Source organism: Falco peregrinus, chromosome 3 (genome assembly GCF_023634155.1).
Source record: "Falco peregrinus isolate bFalPer1 chromosome 3, bFalPer1.pri, whole genome shotgun sequence".
NCBI classification, from domain to species: Eukaryota; Metazoa; Chordata; class Aves; order Falconiformes; family Falconidae; genus Falco; species Falco peregrinus.
The window spans coordinates 15,396,733-15,412,380 of NC_073723.1; the positions used below are offsets into that span (position 1 = coordinate 15,396,733).

Sequence of the window (15,648 nt, forward strand, 5' to 3'; positions counted from 1 at the left end):
CCCGATGGGGGGAAAATGAAGCTACTGATGTCTGCTTCCTTTATTTAGTACTTTTCGCTTGACTCCCTGCGTTCTCACATCAGCTTCTTACCACTTTTCTGGGAACCAGGGAGAAGAGCTGGGTCAGTGAAAGTGTAGGAGGTGTAAGAAGTTGGAGTAGGGAGACAGATGTGTGTCTTTCTGGGTTCATTTCAATGGCCTATCTGCTGCATGTGCTGGAGTTGCAACCCCTCCTGCATCTCCATGCTGGAGGGGTCAGGCTTCCAGCTATGAAAATGTGGTCCTCTGTTTCACTGGAAAAGGCTACAAGGACCAACAGCTTCAGTCACATGCAGCCACAGAAGATCAAGTGTTTTCTTCAGATGATATCAGAGACTATCAATTTATGTACTGCATTCACCAAAACAATGACAAAGTCACCTCTATGATGAGCCTGAAGCATTAAAAAAAAAAAAAAGAAAAGGCAAAAAAGGCTATACTAAAGACCAAGCGTCTCAACTGTAATGTACATGAAGAAGAGTGAGACTGTAATAATTTACTGCTAGAGCAAAATAATTCCCAGATAAGCCTAAGAAACGGGCAGTACCTTATGTTCTGGTGAAAAGAACAGAAAATATCCAGGTCTAAGCCAATATGCAATGTCAGAATGCTGTGAAGACATATCCCTTCCTGATGCCGAATCTGCTGCTTGGCTTAACTTAGGCTGTGGAAGTAAGATACCCAAAGTGTGTCATCCTGCGCATCAAAGACTTTCTGGATTTTATGACACTTCTGTTCAAACTGTCATTACTTTCCTGAAATGGTGGCCTTTGTATATGTACTGTGTTTAAGAAACAAAAAATCTGACTATGGAACAGGTTTGGGTGGGATGTAGAAATACTTGAGCTAGCTTTAACCAGGCTACAACATTAATGGAAGCAGATTAACTGTGAAAGCATAGGACTTTATGCCATCAGATTAATTCATCACATTAATTAATTGCTTCTCAACAGGGAAAATTAACCCATTCTACTTCAGCTACATTTGCCTTAATGCACTAGATGCCATCATTAGTTCTAACACTTCCATACTAAAACATAAAAAAAAAATCCTACAATTAAATTAGAGGTACTAAAAAGTAACAGTAATAGCATGGCTTGTTATTTGACCAGATCTGGATCTCCAGCTTCAGACTAAGGTTGCAATGATGTGTGTACAGAAACTTATTCTCAGGGACCACAGATGATTTTTTTTAATTTTTTTTTTTTTACTAACCTGGATTGAAATCCTATTGTAGAGAAAAAAAAAACACTCAAAAAACCCCCTAGTGATGCCAGTGACATCAAGCAAGCAATCTGGTGCGTGGCTTGTGGGAGACTGAATGCCGTCTTGTAGGTGGAGTGCACTAATGGGAGAGGAGGACCTGAGAGGACAGGCTGAAGCATACAAACCATACTGATGCATGCTGACTCTAAAAAGTCATTAAGATATAAGAACTGGTAACTCCAAGGTTTAAGGCTATATACTTATGAAACAAATGTGGTATGTATTGTATATGTGCAAATCCTAGAAAATATATCTGTACTGTAATTGGGGAATAAAGGAAACTCGTGCATGCAAAAAGAATGTCTGACCTGATGCACTGATATCAATTAGGAACGTTAACCAAAGAAATAGCTAGCATGAGCCCAGTCTGTCTAGCTTGCTGTACCATAAAAGCAAGTGGAGAGGAACCAATAACCCCTGGATTCAATCTGGGTTTAGCTGTTGCTTCTTCTTTCTTATTTTAACATCTATCTCGTGAAGTTTGGGTCAGTGGGACATCAACTAACTGATAGGAATTGCTACTAAATCAGCCTATGAAGTCATTGCTGGATCTGATGCCTGCAATGTAAACCCTGCTTTTCAGCCGATAATGGAAAGGTTAATGCTGTAATAAAGGATGAATCGACAGACATGTGCAGTTTACTCCCTGCTCTGTCAACTACAGAACTAATAAAAGCTGTGCTAGAAATAAAAAAATAAATAAAAAAACCCTAACAAAAAACCCCAACTACCTTCCGGGAACTAGAAAAAAAAAAATGACAGTATACTCCAGCATAAAGAATATCCACATATGAAAAAATGACAGAAAAAATTAAGCTGATGTGAGTTTAAGCACTGGAGCAAGGTAGAAAGATGCAAATTAAGGTACAAGATGATCACTTTATTATTGACTTCTGCTGTCCAGGTCCAAAGGAAAAGCTGCTCCTGCATTTGTGCATGGTGCGGCATGTCTTGTATTAGAAAAATGATTCAAAATTCCTAGCAAAAAAAAATTATTTATGTTTGAAAGATTGCAGATGCTTTTGTATCCTTTTTGTATCTGTCTTGTGAAGGAAAGACACAATGATCCATGCTGGAGGAAGGAGAATGAGTTCCCTCAACAGTTCCCTCAACAGCATGAAGGATTTCTTAGCCTGCCCCATAACTCCAGTAATGGTGTATGCAGAACTTAATTACATGCTTTCTATTACGGGCATGTTGAATCATTTGGGTTAGATAAACAACATCCATAGCTGCATTACAGCTGTTTAGCGTACACCTAAAGTGAGCACCTTGAGATACATCTAATAACCTTACAAGCAAGCTGAGTGTAAACATGTGCTTGTTTTTAAAATGTCACAATGACTGCAATAGTGCTAGTAATTTAATGTGAAGTATTCGCCATGAAACCCTTTCAGATTTGTTCTTGTGAGTATTAACTTTATCATCAGACTTATCACAGCACCCTCAGAATTCAAATAGCTTGAAAACTAATAATTACCAAGTCTGATAATCTTAGTGGGTGAGGTGGAATTGCAACACTTGGTTTCTTCAACTTTCCTATAACTATAACATTACCTTCATAGGATAAACTAAGCTCTTGTTCTTTAGAAGCTATTACTTTAATAGTTGTCTTAGCTGTGGAAAAACAGCAGAATGCATGAACCCTCAAGGGTAAAAAAGGTGGGGGGAAGTATTTCTAAGAACATCTGATCATTAATTCTGGCTTCATCTCATGTTTTTTCAATGTTCAGTCTGGCAAATATTTGAATTTAAAACATGTTATATGTGGTTGTTATGGCTTAACCCCAGCTGCCGACTAAGTCCCACACAGCCGCTTGTTTACTCCCCCTGTGTTGGGACAGGGGAGAAAATCAGAAGGGTAAAAGTGCAAAAACTTGTGGGTTGAGATAAAGGCAGTTTAATAGGTAAAGCAAAAGCTGTGCGCACAAGGAAAGCAAAGCAAGGAATTTGTTCCCCACTTCCCATGGGCAGAGAGGTGTTCAGCCATCCCCAGGACAGCAGGGCTTCATCATGCGTAATGGCTACTTGGGAAGATGAACTCAGAGCATCCCCCCCGCCCCCTTCCTTCTTCCTCCAGCTTGTATTGCTGATGGTGATGTCATATGGTCTAGGATATCCCTTGGGTCAGCTGGAGTCAGCTGTCCTGGCTGTGTCCCTTCCCAGCTTCTTGCCCACCCCCAACCTGCTCACTGGTGGGGTGGGGTGAGGAGCAGAAAAGCCCTTGGCGCTGTGTAAGCACTGCTCAGCAATAAGGAAAACATCCATGTACTGTCAACACCGTTTCCAGCACAAATCCAAAACATTACCCCGTTATCAGCTACTATGTAGAAAATTAACTCTATCCCAGCCAAAACCAGTGCATTGGCTACATTGGTAAGACTGAGTAAGCAAATACAATCCTTTTCTTTCCTGTTATTTAAGGTTGTATTTAGACATTTGTGCCCTGGGGCCCAATGGAAAGCTTTCTTCCCTTTTACTTCTTTTTTATCATTCCCAGCATTGTAAGAGAATGTTAGGTTTGATTCATGGCTTGTTACCTGACATTGTGAGTGAGATTGATCTGACCTAGTCACCTGGGGCTCTTTTTCCAGTTGGAGAAGTAGGCACTTCTAATACATAGTTCATCTCCTCCTTAAGTAGGTACCTAAAATAGAGCAGGTGATTCATGCTTTTAAGGTCCTCAGTTTTCCTCCCTGCTTTGAAGCGAGCCAGGCAAGCTGAGATGCAGACACTTGCACTGTCAACGTCTGCAGGAAGCTAAGGTGAATCCCAGCCTGTATTTCACATGCATCTGGCCTAAGTTTTATTGAATCAAAATGCAGGCACAAATCATAATTGGCAAAAGGGTGAGGCTGAGCTCCAGTGCTCATTGAAGCCAGTGAAAATGTTCTCATTGATTTAAAGGCACTTTGAATTACTCCCTCAGGAAAAAAAATAAGAAGAGAGGGATGTTGGAGGAGCTGTCTTCTCCTGCTCCTTGATTTCCTGTTTAAAAAAATATATGGTATACACCAGACTTCTGAACCTTTGCAGGACTACTGTTGCTGCTGGTTAGCAATGGAAAAACCAATGTACAATTGGTTGTGAGCATCTTGATCAAGACTACTCAGAAGTCATTGTAACATCACTGGAACAGTTAGAGGTTATGACCTAAATAATTATACAATGTTGAGAACAACTTCAAGCCATGCTATGCTAAAAACAAATGTATAGACGATGCTGTAGATAGCTAAGGCTAATATACATATATAATCAGAGACTGTGATACTGAAGAGATCATCTGATTCATTCAGTACATCTTTCACCCAGGAAAGTTACTGCCTAGTGCTCCCTTACTAATGTTTTCTGTAGTCACATGGCAAGTATGTCAGCCCATCCCTGGAGATGTCCTGGTGGGATGTGGAGGAAGAAAACACTGACTTTCCACACACTTTAGATGCCTGTGTCAACCATCACAGTTGTCTGGGAGGTCAATAAAAAAAGCCCAGACCTGACATTCATCCCTCTGCAGCAGTCTGAGTCTGCAGCAATTTTACAAGAAAAGGGAAACCTCTGAATGACTGATGCAAACCTTCCCCATCATTCCAATCCCAGTATTCAGGACTGGCAGAGGTGCTGAGAGCTGTAAGCACAGCATCAGTGTTGCTTTCTGCTCCAGAATTTCTGCTTTTGTTCACCTACATGAGGCGAGATTCAACTCACGATTAGATTCACTTCAGGCATCCAAATATCTGTGTGTGTACATATGAGTTAAGTATCCACTATCCCACTAATCTAGTCGGTACAGTCTGTGGAGCTCAGAGGGCAGTTCAGCTCACTGAATGAGCTTTATTGGCTGGCTGGCTGGCTGTCAAATTTGTCATGCTATACCTGAAAATGGATGTAACTCCACTCTTACAGAATTGTTATTACACTGAGATTCCAGCCACTCTTTGTATTGATGTCACAACAGAAGAAGCTGGCAAAACTTGACTTAGGAATAGGAATTGCTATTCCCATGGATGTTGAATAAGAATAGGAAAGTTATGTCAAGGCTGTGCCCCACTGTGCCCAATCCTACTTGTTACAGAGGACCTTCCTTTAGTAAACCAGCTGCCTCATTCAGGAGAGAACCAAAGGTTCATGTTCTTTGAGGATACAAATGTGTGAGTCCCAACAGAGCTGCTTAGCACAGACTTAACTACTTTGCTTAGATTGTATTCTGCATGCAGAACTTGTCATTACTGCAAATTGGGTTTTATTTTTCTAAATGTACTTACGTATGCTGAATTCTGTGCTGTTTCAAGTTACTTACTCAACTAAATAAAGCTTTTTCTTCAAAGGAAAACAAATAAAAAAATTCCCTTCCATATTGGCATTATTTCCTGAAGGTTTGATAAAATTGTATTTGTTTGAAACTGTCAGGTTGAACAGGGATAAATGTAATCTGAGATACTAACGAGTCAGTTGAGCAAAAGGGCCATCATATATTGTGTTGAGAAGCATTGTTGCTGATGCTGGTGAAACACTTCAGGAATAAAATTGGGCAGGTCTGGAAAAGGCTGATAACCTCCTCCAAAGACTTCAACTTCAGACTTCAAATGAAATATCACATGCTTACAGATGATCATTCTGAATTTTGAATGCTGATTAATTGCTTATGGTAATGCAAAGCAGCAGAAATACTTTAAAACAGCATTAAATTTACATAGGTACAAATACCATGTGCTATTGTTATTGTTGTGTAAATCAGAGTTCTGAGGATACAATGACCTCTAAAGAGCTTATCTAAAGTTCACCTTCAAGGAGGATGTGATTCATTTGCCGTGCTAACACAACAAATAATTTACTAATGAATGTGAGCTGGAGGTGAAAAAGGAGCACATAGGACTTATCTGTACTATATGCTTCAGCTGTTCCTGTGTCGGCCTTAGCAGCTGCATTAGCGCCGTGGGTCTGCAGCCCACTGAGAGTTGCAGACACTTCTATGCTCTTTCCTGTGGAGGTGCCAATCCTCTAGAAATCCCCCATGACACAGCCTCTGCAAGCAACTTTGTTGAATCACTTTAAAGTGGACATACTCTCATTAGTTTAAAGGTGAGATGTTGTAAAAAACACGATTATGAAGGGATTTGCCTCTGAGCAACTGATCATCCCCCTCACACTTCTATCCAGACCACATACCTTGTCATGTGTTAAACCATCAAGGTAGCAGCTGACATGTTATGCCTGAAATCCACTTTTTCTCCCTCTTCTCTCTTGCCAATGAACTGTTAAAAAAGTCTTCCCGATGTTTGTATAGAAATATGAGAGAAGAGAAGCCCTCATATACTTTGAAAGGCATGTATTAAAAATCATAACACCTGTGTCAGTGGTTTGCTTGCTGTACAGCTGAGTTACAGGGAGTGGTTTCCATTTCTGCACTGTGAGAAAAGGCATGGTGGTGAGCATTTGGCCAGCTGGGAAAGGTGTGATTAGGAGACCATGCTGCTCAGGTTGACATCCAAAAGGCATTTTCATCCACGTGATACTGTGTTCCGTGCCAGGACTCTGGTAATACTCCCAATTGGTATAATGGATCCATCTCCTACAAAAAGGCAAAGAACTGGGGTGTGAATTGCATGCACCTAGCGCACTATGAGACACCTTGGGGGAACTTCACTATCCATATAGGGCTAGCAGATATGTAATGGAACCTATGGGACATTTGCACCCCTGTGGAGAAGCAGCCTGAGGGTGAAGTTGCACCAAGATGTCCATCATTATCTGATAAAAGAAGTCCCTTGGGAAGGGATTCTGACTGAGATGCTATCTTAGATGATCTTAAGCCTCTAAGACAACCCAAATTCTTTTTGAGAAAGAGATATTCAAGAATATTCTGCATTCAGCACTCAGTGGCCTTCCCTTGGCCTCCAGCTGATGCCATTTTATGGGGTACTGGTAATGGGCCAGAGCTTTGAATCCTTGTTGCCTAACTGATCGTTGATGCCAAACTGCAGCCTGCTTATGTATGGAGCACAAAGGAAAAATTAAAGAGTCTGATGTAAGAAAAGGTTTATAGGAACAGCATCAAGTCAAACCGGACTAAAAATCTCATTTAATTTGCAGGGACGTTTGGTCTGTCTTTTAACATAGTATTGAGTGTGTGTTAATTTGTGTATGCCAATAAAAAAAGCATTCCTCCACATCGCCACTGTTCATCTGACCCACAGCTGCTGTAACATGAGTTTAGCATCTTTTAGCACAGATCCTTTCTCCTCTTCTTCTTTCCCTGTGAATAAAGTGAGAGCAGCTCATCTGCTTTGCATTCCACACAGTAAGAAAACCTTTCCTCATTGATTAATATGAGCTTGTTTTGCAGCACCAGTGGATTTGTGAATGGGCCATAGGCTACAGACCAGTTTGTTAAGGAAAACTGATGTGCAGTGTTGTCACATAGACTATGATGCAGTGATGACTCTGCACTCTTCACTTACATAAAAATTAGAAAAAGTTCAAAAAATCCTCCTGGATTAAAAAACCCAGTAAGAACAACTGGATTGTTCAAAGCAAGGATCTGAGATCTTTGCCTGATTTTCTCTAGTGCAGGCAGTGATTAAATGCTATGTGAGAAAGATGTCTCTTCCATTCTAGCTGTAATACTTCATGCTTTTTACTAGAAAAGTCCTGAGTCAAGCACCCTGTGTCACAGCCAAAACTGTGACCACCTCAGGTGCAAAATGGTAGAGCTCTCTGTGAAGTTAATGCCATAAAATTCAGGAAGAGGCTTTTAATGTGATAATATTTATCTCCTGTAATCCAGAGATCGCACTCAATCTGAGAGAATTGAGCCATGTATCTGGCTCCACAGGAGCTGCATTACCATGATGCCCTTCACTGCCCATAATAGAAAACTCACTAAACCATTAAGATGACCTGGAGTGTACTGGCAGTGTTGATGTGTGGTGCAGGTCATGTGCAGCCATGCATCTCTTCCTTACACAGTTGCAAATCTTTGATGATGCAAAAAAGTCTGCTGGTATGGCACCATGCAACTTTTTTTCCGACTGTTCCATTCCACGTGAAAACTGACATCATTGCAGAGAGTGCTCATGTTCACACATAAAGGTGACTGTGTCATGGAGTTTGAGATGGCACAGGCAAAGAAGATACAGTCTAAACTGGAAATTGTTTTTTTGCTTGGCAATCCCACCTATCTGAAAGTACTGGATTAGGGTAGAAGTATTGGCATTGTTTAAAAAAGTATGTTATTTTGCAACTTAGGTTCAAAACCAGAAAAAACAAAAACCCTATCAAAACTCCCAAATGGGTTGAAGTCTTGGATAACGAGTAAAGATTCTCTTTTCACTTCACTGTAAGAATTTGTCTGGCCACTGAGTTGGTGTTATCACTTCCCTACCTAGAAACCCTGTATTAGAGACTACAGAGGTTATTTCTGGACAGTGCTGTCTTCTTGACGTTAGAAATTCACTTTCAGCTAGATCACCTTTGGAGGACCTATTGTTGCGAGTGTCGGTGCAAAAAGGGAATTTATTCAGGGGGAAGAAGGGGTGGGTAGGCTGTTTGACTGGGTTTTTTGCTTGTTTGCTTTTTTTCTTTCCCCTGCAGTCTTTTGATCCTCCTTGATTTCAAATGGGAAGGTAGAAAATACCACAGCCGTGTGTTCAGTTAAGGCAAAAGTCATAACAGTGGGTTGAGAAGTTTCTCCCATTTACATTCTTTGGAGCTCCCTAAATATTTGAAGGACATAATTAATTCCTCTCCTCCTTTCTAAAGAAATGGGAAGGGTTTGTGGGGAGATCAGTGCATGTCTGTGTGAGAGATCCTAATTCCTGCGTATCCCTGAGATTTTGTCATGTTTGGAAGTGGACTCCTTGATCTTTCATCTGTCTGGACACACAGTGTTGGTGATGTTTAGAAAGGTACCTTCCTGGAAATTCCTACTCAGGATGTTTAAACATTGACATGGATGATTAATATTTTTACCTTAGGCTCTTTATATACTCTAAATTCACTTCTTTATGGGATTTGCTGAAGGCTCGGCACTTGACTGCCGAGTTACAGGCTGACTTTCAAATGTCCTAGACTTTTATTTCACAAAATTTAGCAGAAACCAATGTATGAATCTTAAAGTTCACCTTCAAGTGGCTTCACACAGATTTGTTAATGTCCTTTAGAGAATGTCCTGTTAGAAACATTTCTGAAACTCGTTTGATTTGCAGTTATTGCAGCTGGGGCTGCCGGGTAATGCAGTTTGGCTCTGTGCTGTTCCTGCTTTGCTGTGCTGCATGGCCCACTGTGTTTCGTAGTCTATGTCTCTCAACTCAATTAGCAGCATGCTGCCAGCCAGAGATAAGCCCATGGACAGGCGTACTAGTCATGACAGATAAAAGCCCCAAACAATAGTTCAGTCCAATGTCATTCACTTAATACAAAAATAGAATTTAAAGCCACTAACAGAGCAACTCAGAATATTTAGTTGCAACAATCAGAAGCTTTTCCATCCTTACTCAAGCCGCAGGAGGAGACATCTAACTCCTTGCTGTCATTGTGCCTCCTTTGTCCCCCAGTCGCGTGTGTGATAAGATGTCTAGACCTCTTCTTGTAACCTATGTACGCTAGTCCTTTCAAAGCATCTTTAAAACTTGTCTAGGAGACAAGAAGGAAATGGGATTTTGGTGGATGACTTGTTTTCCAAGCTGAGAAAAATCAGGCAGGGGAATGTAGCACTCTGGGCTGTTTTGCACTCTCATGCCAGTAAACCTGGGAAAAGTGTCAGGCCATTCCTCTGGAATGTCCCCTACAACAGAATATCCAGGTTAATGGTGTTTGTGCTGTCTGACATTGCTGACTCAAAATATTTTGTAGCATCATGCCAGACTCCCTAAGGAAGCTGGCAATGGTGGTACACAGGGCAATAAAGCAAAAAGTTTTTAAGAGTAGACCTGAAGAAAAACCAACAAGAGGAGGAGGTTTTAACCAGGCTCTTGGCTTGTACGTGGAGGACAGGAGAGAGGAACCATCTGATTTAAAAGCTGTTCTTTTGCACCTTAAATTCCCTGCTGTGAAGCACAGCTTTCCTCTCCCATATCTTGCTTTTTAAAAGCTTTCCAAACTTAGGGAAACAGCAGTGAAGCACATTCAGAGGCACTCCTGCCAGTGAGAAACCAAGGTCATAAAAAACCTGGCATGAGTAAGCATTTAGGCTTTTCTGGCTCAGCTTCCTGCTGTGAGAGGGACAGTGTCAGTGTCACCAATGGACTGGTGTCATTCTGGGCTACTGCTTCACCGCCTGCCAGGTCAGCTGGTATGGCAGTGAGACTAGGGATCTTTTGGGGATCTTACCTTACTTCCCAGGGTTTCTGCCAGCATCTTGTGAAAGGTTTTGCTCTGTCTCTGCCATTGCAGCAGAGCAAGACTGCAATTCAGCTTACCGAGCATGGCATTCCTACCTTGTCCTTGCTGTATGATGGCATTGGGCCAGGGACTCCTGCATGGAGCTCTGTGTGTGTACTCAGTGGAAACTGTGGAGGCAGAGAAAGAGGAACCTTTGAACATCCATACCTGCAGCACTTGCTGCTTTTCTCCTCCTCATCCCAGACCTCCACTGAGTTTCTCAGTGCCCTTCCCCACACCCTTCTTCACAGTGCCCAGTTGTCAAGTTTTTCCTGTCACCCTTACCTCAGTACTGATCTCTATAAGAGTAGCTGGCCTATTGCTTGGAAAAGCAGAGATGCAAGAATCTAAGTATCAAACGGTGAATATTCCTATGTTTGTGAAAATCAGGCATGCATTCCCTTCTCTCTGAAGGGCTCTTCTCAAATATTGGGTAATATCATTTTTGTAGTGTTAAAAAGCCCAACTCAAGCCTCTCATTAACAACCATAAAACGATCAGTGCAAGATACTGCAGATGTTCTGTGAAAACTGAAGTTTGGATGCAGAGAAAAAGATGGTGGGTAGGAATACAGAGAAACTGAGAGAACTGTGAAAAAAGATACATTTTTAATCCTTATGGATAAAAGCCAATAGTTGAAGAAAATAAGGTTGTTCCAATATGAAATTTGGGAAAGTGTGTGGGAATCATGGTTTTAGAACCATATTGCTTTTGGGAACCCTGAACCAAAAATTTAGCAAAACATTGTCAGATTTTCCTAATATAATCTTAGAGAATTCCATTAGCATTTACCAGGTGGCAGAACAGAATGAAACTAGAGCACAAGTTTTAAGGGAAAACAAGAAAGGACCAAGTGAAGCAAAGCAGAAAAATCTAAGGTTCATAAGAACATTTGGAGACAGAGGAAATTCCAATGGCTTGCAAGAAATGGCATTGAAGATGTGAGAGCAAGCAGAAGTCTATGCACTGTCACACTGGAGGGGATTTCTTAGTAGTAACTGTTGAAGAGGCTTTCCTGCCCAGAGCCTGATTATTATTTTGTAATTATTTGGAATTTTTTGGTAAAATTTTAAAATTTTACAAATTGTAAAAATTGACCACATGTAGATGTGATACCTAAATTTACAGCAAGGGATTTCAGAGAAAGCTAGTCATATAGGAAGTGGTCTGGTATGGCTGATAGGCTAATTCTTTCAGTAGTAAAAATATGTAAAGATCATTAAAAGGTGGTGGCTTTAATTATATCCAAAACAGGGATGAATGTAAGGGGTGGCGTTCAGCTAATTTACACAGTAAACATCTCCATAGGAGCTAATCACTAGTCTTTCCTTACAGTTACAGGGAAGAAATTGTCTCTGTAGGTGCACCTGACCAGCTTGAGCCATCTACTTTGAAACAACATGAGTTGTATGCTAGAAGCACAAATTCCTCTCTGTTAAGTATAAACCTAATCGATACTAACATTTTGTGACACAGCACAAAAATTTGGCAAACTGATGCCAGATGTGAATATTGTTTGGCCTGCCCATGATGTATCTAGTCCTCATAACATCTTCAAAAGGACTGCTGTGTTTTGGAATAGATTATAGGCAAATTACTATCTGATCTGCTCCTAAGATTCTGAAGAAAGAGAAGGTGAAAAGGATACATGATAGGTACCTATATATGGAAAAAAATATAAAAGTTCTCAGCTAGATCTGCATTATATGGGCTTCAAATGAAAGTAGATACAGAAGAAAAACTCAAAGCATGTGAAATATTAGAAGAAATAAAAATTTATCAAACTAAACAGTCTATGATGGTTCATCCAAGGAACATTAGATTCATGGTCTAGCATAGTCATAAATTACGTCTTCTTTCCTGGAAAAAAATGTGTATTGTTTTTGGAATCTGTCTTTAGTACACCAAAATAGTACTATTAGAAAATATGAGTGTTAAACGTGATTTCCAATAAGAAGAACATATATTTACTAGAATAGTATATTAGTTGTGACAGTGACAAAAGAGCACTGCCATTTGGTGGTCTGGAAGTTAAACATACAACAAACTAATCAGGATTTTAGGCATAATACTGCAGATAGGTACAATGTAATGGGTGGTGAAAAATGATGTAAAATGATAACAAGAACGATCCTAAAAATGGAAGAACTAAATTCAGATCCTCTTTTGGTATATCTGGCTTACAATCTTGAAGTTTGGACTGATACCTGCTAAAACACTGTTCAATAGGAAGCTTAGGCTTAATAGGATTCACTTTTCATTAAGAAACCTTGACTTTTACTCTTTCTTTCTTCTAATACTTGGTGCTCTATGTCCCATGGATAGTAGCATTATAACTGCAAGTAAATTTCAGATTTTCTCTCTTTCTGTCTCTTGATTCCCCAGGTCAGTGTTAGTCTCCCCTCTGTTCATCCACTGTGATTTCAGCAGTTTCTTTCCCTGTGATTTGCCTGTTACAATTTTACAGCCAGGCTCAACCACTGGACCCACATTGCTGCCTCTAAAAGGTTAAATCAGACAATATAGACTCGGCTATTGTCATATTGCCATAGGACAGTATGGACTCAGCAACTGTCAAGCAAGTTTGAGTCATTATGTTTGCAAGACCACAATATGGGCATAGGTGGTATATATGCCCACAATATAAGCATAAGCAGCAAGGTGAAGATGTACCTTGTTGTCATCTTTGCTAAGCAAGGGGAATTGTTTAAAAAAACATGACAACTTTGTAGCATCTTCCGTAGAAAGAGGACACAAGAAGACTTGCAGGCTTCATAAAAACCAAGTTCCAAAACAGAAGAGGCTGCAGGAAAATCGGTGGGTTGCACAGCATCAACGGAGATTAAAATTCATGAAGTGCTCTGAACCTGTTATAATTTCAGATGGTAAGGGAAGATTGCTGAGATGTGATTTGATTAACTTGCGGTGGATATTTATCCTTTGGAAGCAGTGCGGTAGGAGGATAGCTGACCCTTCCAAGATGGATTGCAGTTATATGTCCCAACACATGCTTTTCATCCCTGCAGTCCCCAGGGTACTGCAGGAAGGAGCAGGAGCCTGGCTCTGCGAGCTGCGTGTGTTTTGGGACTGCAGTTCCTGCTCAGCAGTTGCATCTCCAAGTCACTCTTCTGGGCTGCATTCATGCACTTTCTGCAGCTGGGGGTTCAGACCACACTCCCTGCTCAGATTTGCCCTCGAAATTATTCGTGGTGACTTGTGATCTCCAGTCTCACCCTCTCACCCTACTTTTACTTTTTTTTGTCCTGTGTGGTCTGTTGTTTTCATGGGTGGGCTCTCGCTTGGAGCGGTAACAGCTTGCAGCATGGACTGTGCCACACAGAGCGAGTGAACAAACAGCTCTCCATGTCCGTTAATACCAACATTTGGGCTTTTTTAGTGACCAAGGACAAGCCGTTTCACCACTATGAGACTCCTTTTCTTGCATATCACATACCTGGGCGCAATCACCTAAACATCCCCTGCACTGAGTTTGTTTCATGCGGAAGGAAAACAGGGAACGAGAGCAGTATCCCCTTGCTCTATGGAGCACCGATACCCTCTAGTGGTAAAACCGCAGGCATTTTTAGGGAAAAGACGATTTCACCAACTTCTGTCTTCCTCTGGGACAAAAATCTGCGCATCATTTATTTGACAGTGCTGTTCTGTTGAACGATATCGTAAATTCACGCCTTTAGTTTAAGTAGCTGATGATGTAATTTCCTTGGGCTGTTTTCAGTGTGTTTCGCCTTTCATTAAATCATTTAAATGATACTTGCGAGCTGATGGGCGACTGAATTGTCACATGGTATAAAGCAATGGCTGTAGTGGAAAGCATCAAGTAGCAGCAGCTCAAGGCTTTAAATGGAGAATTAGTGATGGTACCACTGTAATGGCTGTAATGTGGCAGATGATAGGTGGTTTATAGCTAATCAAAGGAATCATGTCGACTTCTCACCAGTTTGCTCGTAGAGGTGCAGGGCACCAGGATCATGAGTCTTGGGAAGCCAGTGAGCCACTGGCTTCATAATTGCAAGGTGGAGGCAACAAGGTATGGTGTGACAAAGAAAGCTTGAAGGCATGGCAGGAACATCACAGAATTGCTAAGTTCATTGCCGAATGTCTTGAGCAGTGGGAGTGTAGTTACAGGTGAACGGCAAAAGGCACATTCTAGACCCAAAGGCTGTTTCCTACCAGCCACAGAACCCATGCTCTAGAGCATGGCTGGTGAGTAGGAAAAGGTGAAACTTGTCAAAGAAATCCAGGATTATTTAGCACGAGCAGACACATTTATTTCTGTTCTAACCTTGTTCAAAATGGCTGATTTTCCTGGCATAACAACGTTCAGTCTGAACAGCTAATACTGGGAAAGGCACAGCAAAATAATCCTTCAGGGTTTGCTGTGAAGTGTTTCACTGTTGCCTCTTCCTTGCATGGAGGGTTCTAGTTGATGCTGTTTGGAGGAATTTCCTCCCCAAAAGGCAGCAGGAGCTATCTGGAGCTGACCTCTCTCCTTTTACTCCAGCTGCAAGAATGCTGAAAATTCTTAGAACATGCTCCTTAGCCCCAGGTTTCCTCAAACATCAAGTAAACAAAAACCCAAGACAGGGTAGAGGACATGTGTCTCTGAGATGAGATGAGTCCTTGCTCACTGCCTCCTTGCTGCAAGCTGTGGACTCTACCCATTTCACCCAGTGAAGTGGAGCTTTATTCAGCAAGAAATGAAATCACACTTTAGGCATCAGATTGAAATTCAAAACAGGTAGTACACACTAAACACAGCTTGATTCTTAACAAGCTTTTTCCCCTGGATGATTTCAGTACCTAACGCCTATCATTTATTTGATGTACCCTAGCTATGAAAGCAAGGGAGCCAGAGCTTTTATGGAGACGTCCTTCCAATTTATTCAATAAGCTCTGAAATATTTCCATGGCCACCTGCCCCTCTGGTCCTGTGGATCAGCCTTT

General features: G+C 41.2%; 1 protein-coding gene across 1 annotated transcript in view; it reads left to right on the forward strand.

Annotated features, from left to right (window-relative positions):
* Positions 1-15,648, forward strand: part of KCNQ3 (potassium voltage-gated channel subfamily Q member 3) — a 203,561-nt gene that overhangs the window by 149,361 nt on the left and 38,552 nt on the right. The gene's annotated exons all lie outside the window — the stretch shown is intronic.